The sequence below is a fragment of the Ursus americanus genome, chromosome 10 (genome assembly GCF_024610735.1).
Source record: "Ursus americanus isolate L20-20 chromosome 10, mUrsAme1.1.p, whole genome shotgun sequence".
Taxonomy (NCBI): Eukaryota; Metazoa; Chordata; class Mammalia; order Carnivora; family Ursidae; genus Ursus; species Ursus americanus.
The window spans coordinates 60499263-60516604 of NC_142136.1; the positions used below are offsets into that span (position 1 = coordinate 60499263).

At 47.9% G+C, this 17342-nt stretch overlaps 1 long non-coding RNA gene across 1 annotated transcript in view; it reads left to right on the forward strand.

Moving 5' to 3' along the window:
- LOC123791893 (uncharacterized) overlaps positions 1 to 17342 on the forward strand; it is a 184758-nt gene that overhangs the window by 131753 nt on the left and 35663 nt on the right. The gene's annotated exons all lie outside the window — the stretch shown is intronic.

Here is a 17342-nt window from a genome sequence, read left to right on the forward strand (position 1 = left end):
CACTGCCGTCCTGGGGGCATCTTGGGCTCGGTTTCCAGCACAGAGCACTGGCTGAGCCAGGAGGCCAATTGCCTCTCCACGCTTGCTGCTTTTGAGTGTGGAGCTGGGATTTGAACGCACGTCTATCTCATTTCCATCCTATTTCCTTAAGGTGCGGGTAGTGCCATCTGGAATGATGGGGCCTAGGCAAAGAGTCCGCTTCTGGCCTGCCACGTAACAAATCAAGACATAGTTGTAGCCTACCCTGCTTTTGGCTTGTTTGCATTGGAGCGGCAAGAAGCTCAAAGGGTTTTAGGGAGGTGGCAGGGTCCTGCGTGATAGCTGGGCGGGAGCTTGGGTTCTAGAGACAGAGCTGAGGCCAAGCCCTTCCTCTGCACACACCTGCTCTGTGGCTTGGAAGTAATACCAGTACTTAGCCCATCGTGCTGTCGGGGTCAGTGCGATCTTGTCAAATGCTGATGCCGATGGTAGTACCAATAACACCAACTGCAGCGGACGGTTTCTGAGCGCTCACTCGGCATCCAGTGCTACTCTGAGTCCTTTGTGCACGTTAACACTCTTCCCCTCCCTTTACCCTCTCCTGGAGTTGCCGTGCCTTCTCCCTCTCACGGACCGAGAAGACCAAGGCACAGAGCGCTTAGGCAGTGTGCGTGAGCCCACCTGTCTGGGAAGCGGTGTTGCTGCCGTGCAAACAGAGGCCGTCTTGGTTTAGCGCGGGGACATGGGCGCTGCGGTCGCCTGCCAGGTGCGGTGAGCCTTTCTCTCCCTCTGTGCCCCTCCCTCACCCTGTGCCCTTCTGTCCAGCTCAGTTCTAGGCACCTGCTGTCTTGTGCCCCCCATCCCTCTCCCTCCTCTCCCCTCTCCCTGCTTCTGTCTCCTTCCTCCCACCACTTCCTCCCCTCTCCTCCTTTGACTCACTCCCTTTCTTCCAGTCCCCAGATGGCCCCTGTCCCTAGAAGCTGGGGCTGCTGACTCCAGGTAAGCCGGCCGTGGCTGCTGGCGTGTTCCTGTCCCTTGGTGCGTGGCACTCCTCCCCAGCAGCCACGTCTGCCCCGAGCGCGACTTGATACCTTTCCACCAATTACGCCCATGTATCATAATTGTGCATTTTTTCCCTTGAAAGCCAAATGATGAAGCTAATAGGGTTCATGCTGAGAACAGATGTTCTTATTTCGGCCCAGATGCTGTACATGGCAAGGATCCTCTGTTTCCTTTATACTTTCATTTGAAGTGTTGCTGGTTGAAAGGTTCTTGGGAAGGGCTGAACAACCACGCTGTCCTTCCAGTAAGGAACTGGGCACAGGTCTTGAGGGGGTGTGAAGTAGCCATCCTTGGCATTTTACAATCCATCTGCTTCCTGAGGACATAATCCTGTTCCTATTTGAAAACTGCCTTTGCTCGCATTTTATAATTAGGCATTCAGATTTTCGCTTTTCTGGTTGCTTCAATCTCAGGCTAATGCGGCAGTTAACAATTCTTCCATTTTCTGCTTTATTTCCTCTTCTCTCCATACTTGGAATTCATGGAAGGTTTTTCCTTCTCATTAAGAACGCCGAAAGACTGTGATAGTGTTATTCATTCATTTAATATTGATTGAGTGCCTTCGATGTGCAAGGCACTGGGTTATGAAACAGACAAAGTTTCCACTTTCTTGGGGATAATGTTCTGGTCAGGGAAGACAGACAATAAACAAACAAATAAACAAGCTCATTTCGGGTTAAAGAAGTGCTATGAAAAAATGGAACATGCTGGAAGAATAGAGACAAACTGGGAAGTGAGGGTGACTTTGTGTAAAGTCAAGGAAAGTCAGTTAAGTTGAGGTAGGGGGAGAACATTCTAGAAGGAGACGACAAGGGCAGGGAAGAGTGGCAGAGTTAGAGGCACAGGACAAAGGCCAACATGGTTGGGTGTGCTGAGCATGGGGAGGGGAAGCAAGATAAAGTCAGAGGGGTGGGCAGGCACTACATCTCATAAGACCCTTAGCGTTCCTACCTCTCCCCCCAAATAATTTTTTTACGTAAATCCATAAAGGATGACTAACTAAAAATCTTCCCCTAGGGTTTCCTTGTGAGTTCTGGTCTCCTTTCTGGACCCCTGGCAGACATTCTGTACCAGTTTCCCCTTCACCTGATGGGCTTTGGTAAAACTCTCTTAAGCTGTACTTTGTCTTAGGGCTGAGATGGAGGAGGAGGACAATACAGACTTATAGAAGCGTAGATGTCCTTGAATCGGGTCACCGTCGGCATTTCAAAGAGTCACGCATGCGAAGGCATCCACACTGCTCCAGGTAACAATACATTGTGTTGAGACAGAGACCAAATCTTGCAGCTTTGTTTAATTTGAACACATATACATACAGAGAGAGGTCTGTGCTGTTAACATCAGGGAGGTGCGTGATGAATGCGTGACCATCCTAGACAACTCCTCTGGCTTGCGGAAGTCCAGTCCTCTTCTTTTCTACTCGGAACTGGTGGAGCGCAGGATTTCATCATGAAGTAGCCTGAGGTCATCTCTGACATGTGGCGAGCATGGTGCTGGGGGCCTCCAGGCCCCTGTGTGGTTCCAGGTCAGAAGTAGAGGCGGGGGTCTTCTCAATGGAGTCAGGGGCCTCTTCTAGAATGAACCAAACTTCCCCAGATGCTCTTCACAGACTCAGGCTATCTACAAAGTCTGAGCTTAGCACTGTCCAAAGATGAGAGAGGAGGTTAGCTCAAGAATCTACCCAGTTTCATTCAGGAGGAAACTACCAGCAAACTAGATCTACATGCAATCTAGAGACACACTCTTGGAGGGACATTTTGATGGGACTCTGTGATGATAGTCCCAGCTCCCCCACTCACAGGCGTTCATGGGTTTCCACTGGCCACTCACTAAAGTCAGTTCCTGAGCATCTACTGAAGTCCACACCACACTGCCTCCACGGACGTGCCTGTCGATGGCTGCACACACCATCAGTCGAAAGGTGCCTCACCCTAGCTAGCAGTGGAGGAAGGACTGGTACGGACTGGGTGAGAGAAGCTCAAAGAAGAAAGCAGTGGGCTCTCAAGAGATGGAGAGCAGACAGAAAATATCCACTGTCTCACAGGAGACCTGTCCTGCCCAAGACTTAGGTGGGCAGACTGGGATTGGAGAGAGCTCCTGGGAGCCCAGAGGCCTCTAAAGGATTGGAGAAGAAAGAACAGAACTCTAAGATTCCTGGGTACAACCAAAAGAACTGGTGTATTAGACTCAGAAGCCCATGACAATGGTCCTCACATCGTTACAGTGGAAGAGGGTGTTATATTTGTTCTTTGCCACCCTGGAAGGCAGAACGACACCAATAATAGTGGTGACACACTCATGTGTGGCAGTAATTTAGTGGATCCTGTATACCAGGACCTGGCCATACTCTACAAGGAGCTCCTTAACCAACCCTCACTGGTGGGGTTGAAGGAAGTAGTACATGTGTCCCCCTTTACCCATTAGGAAAAGATTAACTCAGGCACATGAGCTTAGTTAGGCCTTTGCCCACGGTCACAGCGCTAGCAACGTGGAGAGCTAGGATTAGACCTTTTATCTCGCTGGCTCCCAAACCCATGCTGCTAATCAGGGCATGGTGTCACCTTGTGCTTTAATACAAGGAAGAACGTTCTTAAATAACAGGAGGAGGATATGTGAGCTCCTTGTTGTTGGAGGTGCTCAAGCTGAGATGGTGGTGCTCTTCGGGGAGATTTTTGGGCAGAGGGGTGGCTGCATGGCATCCAAATCCTCTCCCAACCCTGAGACGCCACATGGTTCAGGAGTTAGGGAGTCGTGAGCCATCTTATTCCTAGCTGGGCACAGGCTCGTCTGTTCAGATATATTCTGTGTATTTGCCACTGTGTTCCAGTGAGAGCCTGTACGTATGTTGTCCACTCTGTTTCACAGACCTCCAACCTGTGGAACATCAAATGGGAAGCACTGAGGCGCCGGCCTCGGAGTGAAGACGGGCAATGACTCAACTTATGTTTTTCAACATTTTCCGCCCTGAGCTACTTCTTAGTTAAAAGCACCACAATTCTTTTTTTTTTTTTTTTTAAGATTTTATTTATTTATTTGACAGAGAGAGAGACAGCCAGTGAGAGAGGGAACACAAGCAGGGGGAGTGGGAGAGGAAGAAGCAGGCTCCCAGCGGAGGAGCCTGATGTGGGGCTCGATCCCAGAATGCCGGGATCACACCCTGAGCCGAAGGCAGACGCTTAACGACTGAGCCACCCAGGCGACCCAAAGCACCACAATTCTTAGGAAAGGTTCTTCTGTATTTAAAAAAAAAAAAAAAAAAAAAAGGCATTTCTTTTTAATTGTCTGAAACTGCTGCGAGCTGATAAGCAATGCTGGACCTCCCCAGTCCTGAATTGGGTGATCCAGGTGGAGAAATAGTGGGAGGTGGGGACGGGCACAGATAGAAGTGTTCTGGGCAGAGAGCACACCAAGCATAGACCTGCTGGCCTCAGGCCCCACCTTCAGACATGCTTTCTTTCCCACATGCTGGTTGTATAAAATAGCAATTGGTATCGATTAGCGTGAACCATTGGAAACGGCAATATTTATAGGTTAAATTGGCTAAATACAGTATTATAGAAAAATAGTAAAAATACTAGCAATTAAACAAGTAATGGGCATTGAAGTTTACTCATTAGTACTTGGGTCTGCAAAGGATTGTAACGTGTTATTTTCTCTGAAGGTCTCATTTCTCACTGGATAGCAGAAGGGTGGATGAGGGAGGGAAAGCATGCTTTAATTTTCTGATTTAATGCAATTCTGGCCCTCTGGTTTCAAACAGCCTCTTTTATGTTAACATAGTTCATTTTGAGAAAACACTAGTCCTTTGGGATTTCTTCCTGCCCCTCTTCTCTTTCTCTTCATCTAATGGTGCCACAGTCTAAGGGAGGTTCGGGTAACATCATGGGTGACGGGAAGAAGTCCTCAAGGGTGTCCCTGTGTCCTTGCTGGCCTTGCCTGAGCTGGGGGTCCTCTGTGCAGCTTCTGCGGGCTCGTGTGGACACCGATAGCCTGGGCCTGGGCCTCTGCCTCTGCCTGGAGGGCCCTGGATCGGTTGCCTCCCATTCCTGCCTGTCTTCGTCCCGATCTTTTGGTCTTTGCAGCACCACTGAGATCCCTGGGGGCTGGTAAACTTTCAGGCACATTCTCTCTGCCTGCCTCCATTGCGTGAGGCCCCGGGGGGCTGCTCCTGTCCTTTCGCTCTGTCTGTCCTCCTCTGCCCGCTCCCATACCACGCTGGGGCCACTGGATCCCTGTGCAGACGTTCAGCCTGTGCCCAAAGAAGAAGGGCCCTGACCTCAGTATGCTAGTGGTTTCTCAAACTATAGAGAGCTTCTAGGAATTTCTCCTTCCCTCCCTGCCCCTGTCAAGATTCACTTGAATGGTAATGGGCAAAGAGAAGTGGGGACCCTCCTCGGGCTGACTAATGCCCAGTTCTCTCTTCTGTTCCTGTCTCCTCCTTCTTCCCTTCGGGGTGGAAAGAGCTCCCCTTAATGTCAGATGACCCTTTTTTCCTAGATCAACTTCTTTTCCTACTTGATGGAAGTTTTCTGCTGATTAATGTATGTGTTTCTACTCTATGACCTCTCTGGTTTAGGTGGAATGAAATTCACCCTTGCTTGGGAATCAGCTTTAGAAAGATAATAATAGGGTGCATTTGAGAAACAGTATCCTTGATGTCCACAAAAAGGTGAGGTAGGTTCCAATCACTTTGATTCGATTCTCCTAACAACCCTGTCCGCAAATTCTTTGTACAGCTGGTACAGCGCGGGCAGAGAGATGGAATGATTGGTCTGAGGTCAGACTAGAGTAACTGGTGCCGCAGAACCAGGAGTTAGACCGACAACTCCCAGACTGTAAAATGTAAGGACTTCACACTAACTGTAATCATCCCATGTCTAAAATATTGCTAATCCTGGGGCATCTGGGTGGCTCAGTTGGTTGAGTGTCCAGCTTTTGGTTTTAGCTCAGGTCATGATCTCAGGGTCCTAGGATTGAACCCCGTGTCCCGCTCCGTGCTCAGTGAGGAGTCTGCTGGAGACTGTCTCCCCTCTCCCTCTGTTCCTTCCCCTGCTTGTGCGCAAGCTCTCTCTCTCTCTCTCTCTCTCAAGTTAATAAATACAATCTTAAAATATTGCTAATACATATATCACATATATGTACCATACAAGTGTGCTTTTGGTGGGAACACCATATATTCATATATTTCGTAGAGCATAACTCAGACAGAAAGAGGCACCTTGACTTTTAAAATGTAATATTTCAACATTATTGTAATATTTTAATATTTAATAAAATATGCATAGCATTGATGTAATATTTCAACTTGGAAAGTTTTGTACCTCAGTCTCACCATCACCTGGCTTAGTTCCTCTCCCCCACCTCTGCCAGGCCCCTTTGCTGCAGCGATCTCTCTGCTGGCCATTGGTTGGGCCTGCTGTTAGCAGTCCCAGATGTGCGTTGCCAGGGCTGGAGCCCCACAGCCTGCTTTCCTGTCCAGCTCCACAAAGCCCAGCGCTGTGTCGCGTTCTACCCCTGTGGTGAGCGTTGGCCGAATGACAGGCTGGCTGAGAAAAGCTACCGGCAGACGGACGTGCCAGCAACCAGACGTGCAGAACATTGTTTCGGAGTCAAAGTGAGGGTGAACCCTGAACCCCAAAGGCAGGTAGGAAGAGCAGCAGACTTGGCAAACACTGCCAGCTCCCACAGACCAGCTGATGGCCCGTGTGAGCCCAGAATGGAAAAGCCTGTCACATGGTGGGTGCCTGGCCTGGACCTCACATCAGGCGGTGAGTATTGTCCATTCTGACCGTGAAGGTCAGTGACTAAGGCATGAGTGCAGTGTGGGTCTGACCGCTCTGGCTTCTCACTATGCCGGCCTGTCAGCCCAGAGTGGGAACTTGGAGAGATGGGGCCTGGGCAAGATCGTCCTGGCTGCCCTCGCTCATGAGGGCTTATCTAAGGCACGGGGGCCATGATTGCTGGGGGCCAGAGCACATGCGGCAGGGCTGTCAAGGCCAATGAGCCAGGCCTGAATGTCATGGGGTGCAACAAGATTTGGGGCATCCACAGGAAGCATCCTGGGTGAACTCACAATAGAGATGACACTTGAGTTGGCTTCTGAATAGTGAGTAAGAGTTTCCCAGATCAGAAGTGGGAGAAGGTATGGCGAGAACAGGAAGCAGCAAACGCAAAGGTGTCAGAGCAGCAAGGTGTCTGTGCGTGGGATCTGGAGAATGCTCTGTTGCGGGGCTGGCGCCCATCATACCACGTGTTCTTGGGAGGCTGTGTTTCCTACTCCCACATGCACATTTGGACATCATCATGGTGACAAATGTCTGCTCCCTTGCTTTGGATCCTATTTTCCAGCCCCTCCCTGAGTGGAGCTGACCTCTCACTCTGACCTCTGCCCACAGACTCAGCCCACCTGGTCCTTAGCACCGACCAAGCACTGCCTTTGTCACAAAGGAGCTCTGGCTTAATTCTGGATTTTACTTGATCTTTCTCCTGGGAAGACTTGGGCCTGGGCCTCATCGTCTCACAGATAGGCCCGTAGCCCAGGGCCCTGCCTTGTTTTACGGATCTTTCTCCAAACATTCGAGTCCTTTTTTGGGACTTAAGCTCAATGACTGGGGACCTGACCCAGGCTGCAGAATGTCGGTGGTGCAGCTGCCTCTGAACTGACCCGTTATTTGTTTCGAGGAGCTACTTTTTTCATCATTCTCTGAAAAAAATACTGATTCTAATTATTTATGGTTTCCAAGATTGCCTCTGTCTCCATGTGTTGGCTCCGAGGGTTTCTCTCATTTACCACTGTGTGTATTCTGTGCTCTAAATTATTAGTGCCAAGCCCGGTCCTTTGTGCGCTCCTTCTGTGTCAACATTGGGAGTTGTTTCTTCCTTCCACCCTCCCTCTCTGCCTTTCTTTTTCTTTCTTTCTTTCTTTCTTTCTTTCTTTCTTTCTTTCTTTCTTTCTGCTTTCTTTCAACACCTACTATGTGCTAAGCACTGAAAATATAGCAGTAAGCAAGACAAAGTCTCTGACATCATGGAGCTGAAGTTTTAGTGAAGGAAGACTGATAATACCCCAATAAATAAGCCAGTAGGCAAGATATTTAAAGACAAAAGATTGCTGTGTTAGAGAGAGTCTGACGGGAGGTAGATGACGTGGTAGTGGGATGACCTCTCCGGGGAGGTGTCCTTTAAAAAGGGAAACGAAATGATAAAAATAGCTGGGGGAAACACTTTCCAAAACGTAGGAATGGCAAGAGCATACGCCACGTGGTGGGGGGGCAAAGCGTGGGGGCTTGCAAGAGGCAGTGGGTCATGCCATGAGACAGGGTAGTGGACAAGAGCCCAATCTTGGGGAACGAGGCAAGGTTTGCTCCTTTTATTCTAACGGCACACTACGTTGAACCATGTTATGTGCGATCTATGTTAGTTAGCATGGAGTAATAAAGAAGGATTGCGTTTGAAAAGTCCAAGGACTATACTGTGAGAATGGAGGCTTCCACGAGGGTAAGAGCCACAGGCAGAGGCAGCAGCTCCGCATGTGTTCTGCTGTGTTCCAGGGGCTACAGGGAAACAGCCAATTTTCGTCTTAAATGTCCATCATCAAGTCAAACCTTTGAAACCATCTAGAAGATAGAAATTGCTACCAACCCTTTGGCCTGGTAGCATCATACTCTTTCTTGAGAAGTTTGTGTGTGTGTGTGTGTGTGTGTGTGCACGCACATGTGCGTACATGCGCGTGCAGGGAACATGAAACGTATGCCAGGCTGAACTCCTCATTTGCTTTCATTTTAAAGCTCACATCACATGTTGGGTTGGGTCTTTCGAGATGTCAGCTCTGGCTAAGAACTAGCACAACTGCAAACAGGGAAGAGGGATCGACGGGTCCCCAAGACAAAGCCCTTTCAGAACAAAAGTTGTCAATATTTTCTGCAGGTCTCTGCTGTGGCTTGCACGAACTGCGGCTCTTTCTTCCACATTTTATGTAAGAAATAATCGTTTTTCTTTCAAAGACTTATGCCTAGCAACCCTGGCATCGACTTGTTTCGTAGCAAAAGCTCATCCACTGGAGATGGCCCTCCCTCGACCGTTTGTGCTGCCGCGTCCACGGAAGTTATGTGAACGATGAGGGAAAGCTTCTCTGGCATTCAGTTGAGCTGGGCCATCCGATGACACGGTTACTTAAAAAGTTACTACATGTAATCTTACCTATGCAAATCGAAGGTGTCTTAGTACAATCGATTGGGAGGCCAAGACAGCAGCTGCCCTCCACCACAGCTAGCTTGAAATACTGAAGTAGTCTCGTGTCTTTAGTCATTGACTTTTTGCATTTTATTAATACTGAAGTGCTAATGAAGAACTGTTACCATTCCTATGGGAAAGAGCGGGGGAAAATTTCTCCCAATGAAAGATAAGACAAAAGGTAAGAGGAGAGGGGCAAAGGAGTCCCAGGCAGGTTGGAAGAGCACTCTTTCCAGGACAGCCTCCTCTGGCATTCAGGCATCAATATCTTTATGCCTGTGTTTGACAGTTGTCACAAATTCAACTATTACATATATACAACATAGATGTAACATAGACATACGTGCGAACATAGACATAAACGTATACCTCTATAGACACGTATGCACACACAAACACTTACATATATGTACGTATTGAACTGTTTATTACAAAAGCATTTCACTCGTCCAGTTAATCGACAGATATTTGAACTCTACAAAATGCCAGCCACTATTCTGGACGGTAGGAATACATCAATGAACAAAAAAGACAAAATCTCTGCCCTCATGGAGTTTCCATTAATTTTAAAAATTCTGGGGTATTCTGTCAGATGCTGACACCGTATTTGGCTTCACCATTCTCCCATTTTGGGACCTTCCAGTTGTTTCTCATAATTATAGGCGGTCCCTGACTTAGCATGTTTCCAGCTTAATGATTTTTTTGACTTTATGATGGCGAGATTGAGATTCCCATTCAGGAGAAACCATACTTTGAATTTTGCACTTGGCTGTTTTCCTGGGCTAGCAATAAGCAGTGTGACCCTCTCCTGTGATGCTGGGCAGTGGCCGCAGCCCCCTGGCAGCCACATGACCACAAATGCAAACGACCGACACACTGACAACCACTCTGAATCCACATGACCACTCTGTGTTTGTACGGTCAGTATAGTAGTCAATAAGCCGCACGCGATATTCAACACTTTGTTAAGAAATAGGCTTTGCGTCCGATGATTTCGCCCACCTGTAGGCTAATGCAAGCGTTCTGAGCACGTTCGAGGTCAGCTAAGCTGAGGTGTGGTGTGGTGGGTTATGTAGATAAAAGCAGTTTTGACTTGGGATATCATCTATGTTTGATGGGCTTAGTAGGGACATAACCCCATTGTAAATCCGGGAAGATCTGTATTAAAAAATGTGGCACTAAGCATCCTTGCACATGCTTGTCGTGTGTGAGAGCACGTATCCGTAGGGTAGATTTTTTATTTAAAACTTCTACAAAAAGTTATTCCCCCAATTAAAAGCTTCGAAATGAGTTTCATTATGAATTATGGATTTTGATTAATGCCGTTTTGCCAAATCCAGAAAATAATTTTAATAAAAGGTTAGGGGAAAGCTCCCCTGTGGTTCTTTTTCTACTTCCCTGCCTTTTGCCATATGCCAAAAAAAAAAAAAAAAAATTTTTTTTAATGACTTCCTTGCCAGTAACTGCTTTTGGCATAGCCAGAAGCTGAACGTCATGGGGGTAGGGGGAGGGAGGCGGAAAGGAACATTTGGCTCCAAATTGCACAGTTTGGCAAGTTTTCCTACTACAGTCGGTAGTCATGTTTTTGCAAGATTCAGTGAACTTTCTAAAGGCTGACTCTCCATCAATAGTTTGCTGCGGCGAAACCATGACAGCATGGCTGCCTCTCTCCCCCTTGACTCATGCCTCTCTCCCCTGTAGTTCAGGGCTCTGTGGAGGCCATTTGTTCGGATTCTTGCGGTGTTCTCTCGCCCAGTGCCGTAGGGCTTGCTTCTTCTGTATTCCCTCTTGCATTTAAACTCTTTCCCCTTCTGGGGCACCCGTGTGGCTCAGTCAGTTAAGCAGCTGCCTTCGGCTCAGGTCATGATCCCAGGGTCCTGGGACCAAGCCCCATGGTGGGCTCTTTGCTCAGCGGGGAGCCTGCTTCATCCTCTCCCTCTGTGCTCTCTACCCCCCTCTCTCTCAAATAAATAAATAAAATCTTTAAAAAAATTAGCTCATTCAACTTCTAATAAGTTACCTCAGACATGATAATAGAAGGCTAAAGTTTCACTTCCCAAACTCCATTGGGGTGTGTGTGTGTGTGTGTGTGTGTGTGTGTGTGTGGTATAGGTGACACACAGTGTCCCATTAGTTTCAGGTGAGCAACATAGACAGTGATCTGACAAGTCCGTAATTACGCTACGCTCCTCACACGTGTAGCTACCATCTATCACCATACATCACTTTTACAATTTTATCGACTGTATTCCCTAACAATAGTAAATATTCTTGAGTACTTACTCAGTGCTAGGCGCTGTGCTAAGCCCTCATTTTTTTTGTTTCATTCCCTTAATAACCCTACAGTGTAGGACCCATCCTTCTCATCTTCCATGTGGGAAAATAAAAAATGAGAAAGTAAGTGCTCCAAGTGGACACAATTAAAAGGTGGGAGATCTGGGATTTGAATCGTTTGGGTTCTGGAGTCCCACAGTCCTGAGCGCCATGCATCCTGCCTTATTTCCTGTCTAGGCCATGTCTGAGGGTGTTTCATGTTGGAGGAGCTTTTCTTTACTTACTTCTTTGGCACACACCAAGGCCACGGCCTTGTGGGCCAGTGCTGAGCTTCTGAGAAACACGATAAAGGTATTTATGATACTGCTGGTGATAATTATGACCTCATCTCCCTAGACAGACCTACTAGACTTAGACTCAGAGACCTGAGGTAGAAGCCTGGTCTCTCACTAATGAGCACTGTGACCTTTCTAGGTTTCTTCCCTTGGAAAATAGTGGCCATAGTAACTCCCTTGAAAGTTGTGGTGAGGAAGAGGCAGTATGTGTATAAGCACCCACAAAAGGATATTTTTACTCTTTCTTTTACTGTTCCAAGACATGCAAAGACAATTCAAATTTCCATGAGAAGGAAGAATATAAGTCCGAGTTCCTAACGGAGGAGACTCCAAAGTTTCCAGGAACTACAACATGGAGGAACCTCGAAAACATTACACCAAGTGAAAGAAGACAATCACAAAAGGCCACATGCTGGATGATTCTCTTCATAAGAAGTATCTGGAATAGGCAAATCTATATGGAGAGAAAGTATTTCATTGGTTGCCTAAGGCTGGGAGGTTTAGGGGGAATGGCAGCCACCACTAATGTGTATGGAGTTTCTTTTTGGGTGATACAAATATTCTAGTGTTGATTGTGGTGATGGTTGTGTAACACAGCGAACATACTAAAAACCATCAAGTTGTATACGTTAAGTGGGCAAACTATGAGGTATTGGAAGGATCTCAATAAAAAAGTTTCTGTTAAAAATAAGTTGCCGATGTCTGTTTTCGTAAAAGAAATGGAGAAATACCACTGTCTATCATGTTTATAGTGAATGCATTTATCCAAAAAAGTACTGTCTCTTTCTCAGCCATGGCACTTAGACAAAAGTATCAAAAAATACTTATGAAGTTAAACAAAAAAAAGCTAAAGGCAAAACAAACTCAGGAAGAGAAGCGAGACGGAAAAAAGTAGAAAGCTGGAAATGAGACTGCCTAGAAGTCCACACTGAACCTGAGTCATGCTCGCAGGGCATGCGTTTTGAGCTGTTTGTTATAGAGTGATGGACCTGCTCTGATTCATTCACCTTCTTTTGTGGGGAATCCATGTGACAAAATGGCCTCCATGAAAGAGCAATTTGACCTTGTCCCACAAGCCACACAGATGTGTATGTGGCAAGGTGCCGAAGCAAGATGCGGACAACTGGGTGCTTGTGGAATCAGGCTGTGGTGTCTGAATCCCAATTAACTGACCTGTCCAGGTCCAGCTCTAGGTGTTTGGTCCATAGCAGGTGTGAGACCTGCCAAAATATGAGAAGGTGCAGAGGTAACTTGCTCATAAATGTCTTGTCTCTTGTCTCTGAGAAAAGAAAATACCTATAAAAGTGCCTGGCTCATGTAAAGACTTTAATGGATGTTTGTGGAAAGTATTGCTGTTGGAATGAACCCAGCCATAAAAGATCTTGTCTCCCTCTCTGACTCTTGGGTGGTGAATTCAGCGGAAAAAAAGAGTTGAACCGCTCTTTGGCATATTAATAATTTTAATTTTTTGGTGGTAACTTCCAGTTTATAGGGTGTCCCTACGTCAATAGCTCATTTGATGTTTGAACAGCACTATAGGGGCATAGAATGCTAGACAGTAGTATACTCAGAGATGTCTGTCGTGTTCAAGGTTACATGGCCAGGGCCAAGACCCAAGTTCAGTCCTCTTCCCAGGACATGTGAGTTGAAATTACTTGGCCTAATCAACGTAATTTCTCAATGTTTCAAGGGATTATTTGATGCTTCCTGGCATCAAAGAGAGTGTTGTTGGTAAAACCATCACATATGGCAATGATGGGGGCCGGCCAACCAAGCTACCACTTCTTGAGGCCAAAATGAAGGAGTGAACTCTGCCTAAGAGCACAGAATCCAGTGCCTCTCGGGAAAGGAGTTTAACAAGGGGGTTGGGAGCATGGGTTTGGAACCACATTCTGGCTCCATTATAGTTTTGCCACCTGTAAATTTGGGGCAGTGTCACCATCACATAAGACGGTTGCAAGGGTTGAGTGTACAGCTGTGTGCCGAGTATTGAGAGTGCTTAGCAGTCATGCTCATTAAAAACGGTTTTAATTGGTCATTTTTTCCTATTTCTTTTTAGTTCATTCTCTTGTTGTTGTCCTCCTGCCATTTGCTCAGGAAAGTGCAGGGCCATCTCGTAACCACTCAGCACTTTGACAACTTGTGAGGAGGCATAGAAGTACGTGAGGGCTTCGGGTCAGCTGACATGCAGGGAAGATGTTCTTTGGTTAGCTTAATATTAGGAAACTAAGGCCAGCCTGATCATGTTTGTTTCCCCCTTTTTCCAAATGCAATTTATCCATCTATTCCATTCTTCAGACATTTTTTCCCCCTCACTAACATCGTTGAACCTCAATCACACTTTAGATTTAAAGCCTGGAGGATTGACCTTTCCAGACATGACCATCCACTAAGCTGGAGAGAGCGGCAGCCAGGTCACAGAAACCATGGGTCAGAAATGACCAGGAGGATTTTGGACTGGAGGGCAGGCTGGGCTTGGGATGGACCATCGAGAGAGCATGGAGATTTAGGGGACCAGGTTGTGATATGAGACACGGGATCGGGGTTTATATGAGTTTCAAAGGCAGAGTGGTGATCAGAGTCCAAGTTATCCAGCTGAACCGGAGGGCATGGCCATGGTCTGGCCTCTCCACAGGCCGAACTAGATTGAAATTCAGAAGTCCGCACAGGACAGCAAGGATAGGGAGAGATGAAGTGAAGGTGGGTGTGCAGTGGTGGAGGCTGATGCCACAGGCACCTGTCGGGTTTCAACATTACCATCTAAGCAGCCAGACAAAGGACTTGCATTGAGAGGCTGAGACATCCGTTTAAAATCTGGGATAGGTGGGGGGGCCCTCAAGCTACCCAGCACACACTGAGGATGTCCCGGCTCAGGGCCTTTACCCCCTAACCTCTGGTCAACCTCAGGCTAGTCAACCTGAGTGCTTCCCCTCCAGGCAAAGTGCTGGCCGTCAGGCCAGAGCTAGCAGCAGAGGGTTCGAAAGGGAATCCCATTAGCTTTCAAGTGCCTGAATTTATTCTCGATGTTCCTAAGGCATGAGAGGCAAATGCAAACTAGTAAGAGGTTCAAGTTGAGAATCTTTTGATTTCTCAACCACTGCAGGGTTTCTCGACCCATTAATCAACTCTGTCAATCACCAGAGGCTCATGTGTCCCCATGAACCGATCACCGCGACTGCAAGGGACTGCTCTGCGTGGTCCAAATGTCCATCCTCCTGTCTTCTGCTAAATCTTTTGATGTGCAGCTGTGCAACAAGGTAAAAGACATTCTTCGCGGTTTGTCCAGTTTCAGCCAGTACCGGCTGTAGTGAATGTTGATGTCAAATCTGAGCCTTGAAGGACATGTTAATGGTATGCTATTGGGCAGAGTGGGAAGTACCATGGGAGAGATGAATTCAGAGTGCAGAAAATACTGCTTAGTGGAAGGAACACTGGGTCAGGAGCACTGGGTCAGGATTTAAGAGACCTGGATTCCAGTCTTTGCTCTACTACCGACTGTACTGTAACCTGGACTGGTCTCAGTGTTGCTGACCGTTAAATACGGTTAATACTTGAGCTCTCTCTCTCTCACTGTCACAATGATCTGATGAAATCGTACAGGGAGATGGATTTCAGAGATTAAAAAGTGCTTAATTCTTTTATTCAAAAGTATTTGATCGCAGCGTGTTGGTGACTAACTCTATGTAGCAGGCCAGGAGGGGGGCAAACAGAGCCGAGATCACCTGGGGTGTCTGATGTCTAGAGGGTGAGGCTGGGCCTCCACTGGTATGAGTGAAGGAAGCAGAGAGGGGAGGACTGGGCGAAGGAACAGGGTCTGAAGCCTGGCAGGGAAACTAACGTGGGGAGGAGAAGGCAGTTCCCGCAGGTTCAACAGGCAAAGATAACATCCAGGGAGCCAGACTGCAGGGGTCAGAAACCACAGTCCAGAGCCTGGAAAGCAGAGGCTCAGAGGCTCAGAAAGGGGGCTGTCGAAGCACTGGGTGGTAACCCCAGCAGGTGAGGGCACAGGCAGCCCAAGGGGAGAACAGGTCTTTTCAGCATCACCTCCCCTCCCAGGCCAGGGGAGACAGATGCCTGAGGAGACCCGGGAGCCAGCTCTTGGTGCGTGTACAACAAAGCAGTGGTGTTCAACCGGAGTGTGCCTCGGAATCACCTGGAGGGTGTCTGAAGCCGCAGCTCGCTGGGCCCCACTCTCAAGTTTCTGATTCAGTAAGTTTGGGGTGGGGCCCTCGCGCAGAGCATTTGCATGTCTAACAAGTTCCCAGGTGCAGCTCCTCTGCTGGTCCGAGGGTGACACTTAGAGACCCGAGCTCACTGGGGCAGGTGCTCTGAATTCCTGGCCCATGAAAGAAACCGTAAGCAGAGGAAACACGTCCGGACCGTCCGGCAGCCTGCCCACCACGGCAGGTGTTCTGACGCAGGCTCAGACCCACCCAGCGGGGACACCAGGCGGCAACCCTGGCGCGGGTGCTGCTGCTACTGTTTCCTCTGTCTCTGTTTAATCTTGGACAGGGGTCGATCCCTGGCCGGAGCACCCCGTGTCATCTCTGCTTTACCTCCGCAACTTGGGGGTGTTCTGGGCAGGTTAGGACTACCGCTTATGGACACAGTTTGGGACCATTTTTCTTTTCTGGAATATTTGCAAGTGGGCAAACACCTTCTGTATCATGTTGAATCTCTTCCCACGTGCTTTGTCTGCCCTTCTTCAAGGCCTGCGAGTGGTTGTGATTTCCCGATTACATTTCTTCACTTTCTGTGATTCCTCTGCACTGGTCGTGCACCTTAAACTGGAAAACACTGGGTGGCCAGTTTACCCTCCATCCCTTGCACGGTCTTAGCAATATGATGCATAATGCATGGAGGTTCTCCCCCCACTTCCCCCCCCCCCCCGCCCCCGCCTTCCTTCTGATTCCCTCTCCACTGAGACACACAGAAGCTCTTCACTCTTTATTCACAATTTTCTCCATGCTCTGGTGGTGGGGAGAAAAACTAAGGAAATATAAGAAGCAAATTATTACTCAAGTGTAGAGGATGGAGTGCATTGGGCATGGATGGGTCAGGGAAGTTTCTCTAAACTGGTGTTTCCTAACTCTGGCTGTGTGATAAGATCATGAGATTCTGACTTAAGCTTATCTGGGATGGGATCCTTGGCATTAGAAAATTTGAATCTCCTCGGGGTATTGTAATGTGTAGTCAAGCCTGAGATTTGCTGTTCTAAACCAATTTTTCTTAACAACACCTGGGTGCTAAGCACAGCTGCATATTGGTGTGACTTCCTTTTAATAACCACAAGCCACGTTAAGGAGGGCTGGAGGCTGCCCCCTATGGGGTAGGAGGCCACGCCATAACCCTACGTTTAGACAGGTGACAATGGGAAGTAGGTATCTCAGGACCAGGTGGGCAAGATTAAAAAATGGCAAGTTCTGAAGGCAGCAAAAAATCCCCAGCTGAAGATGACAG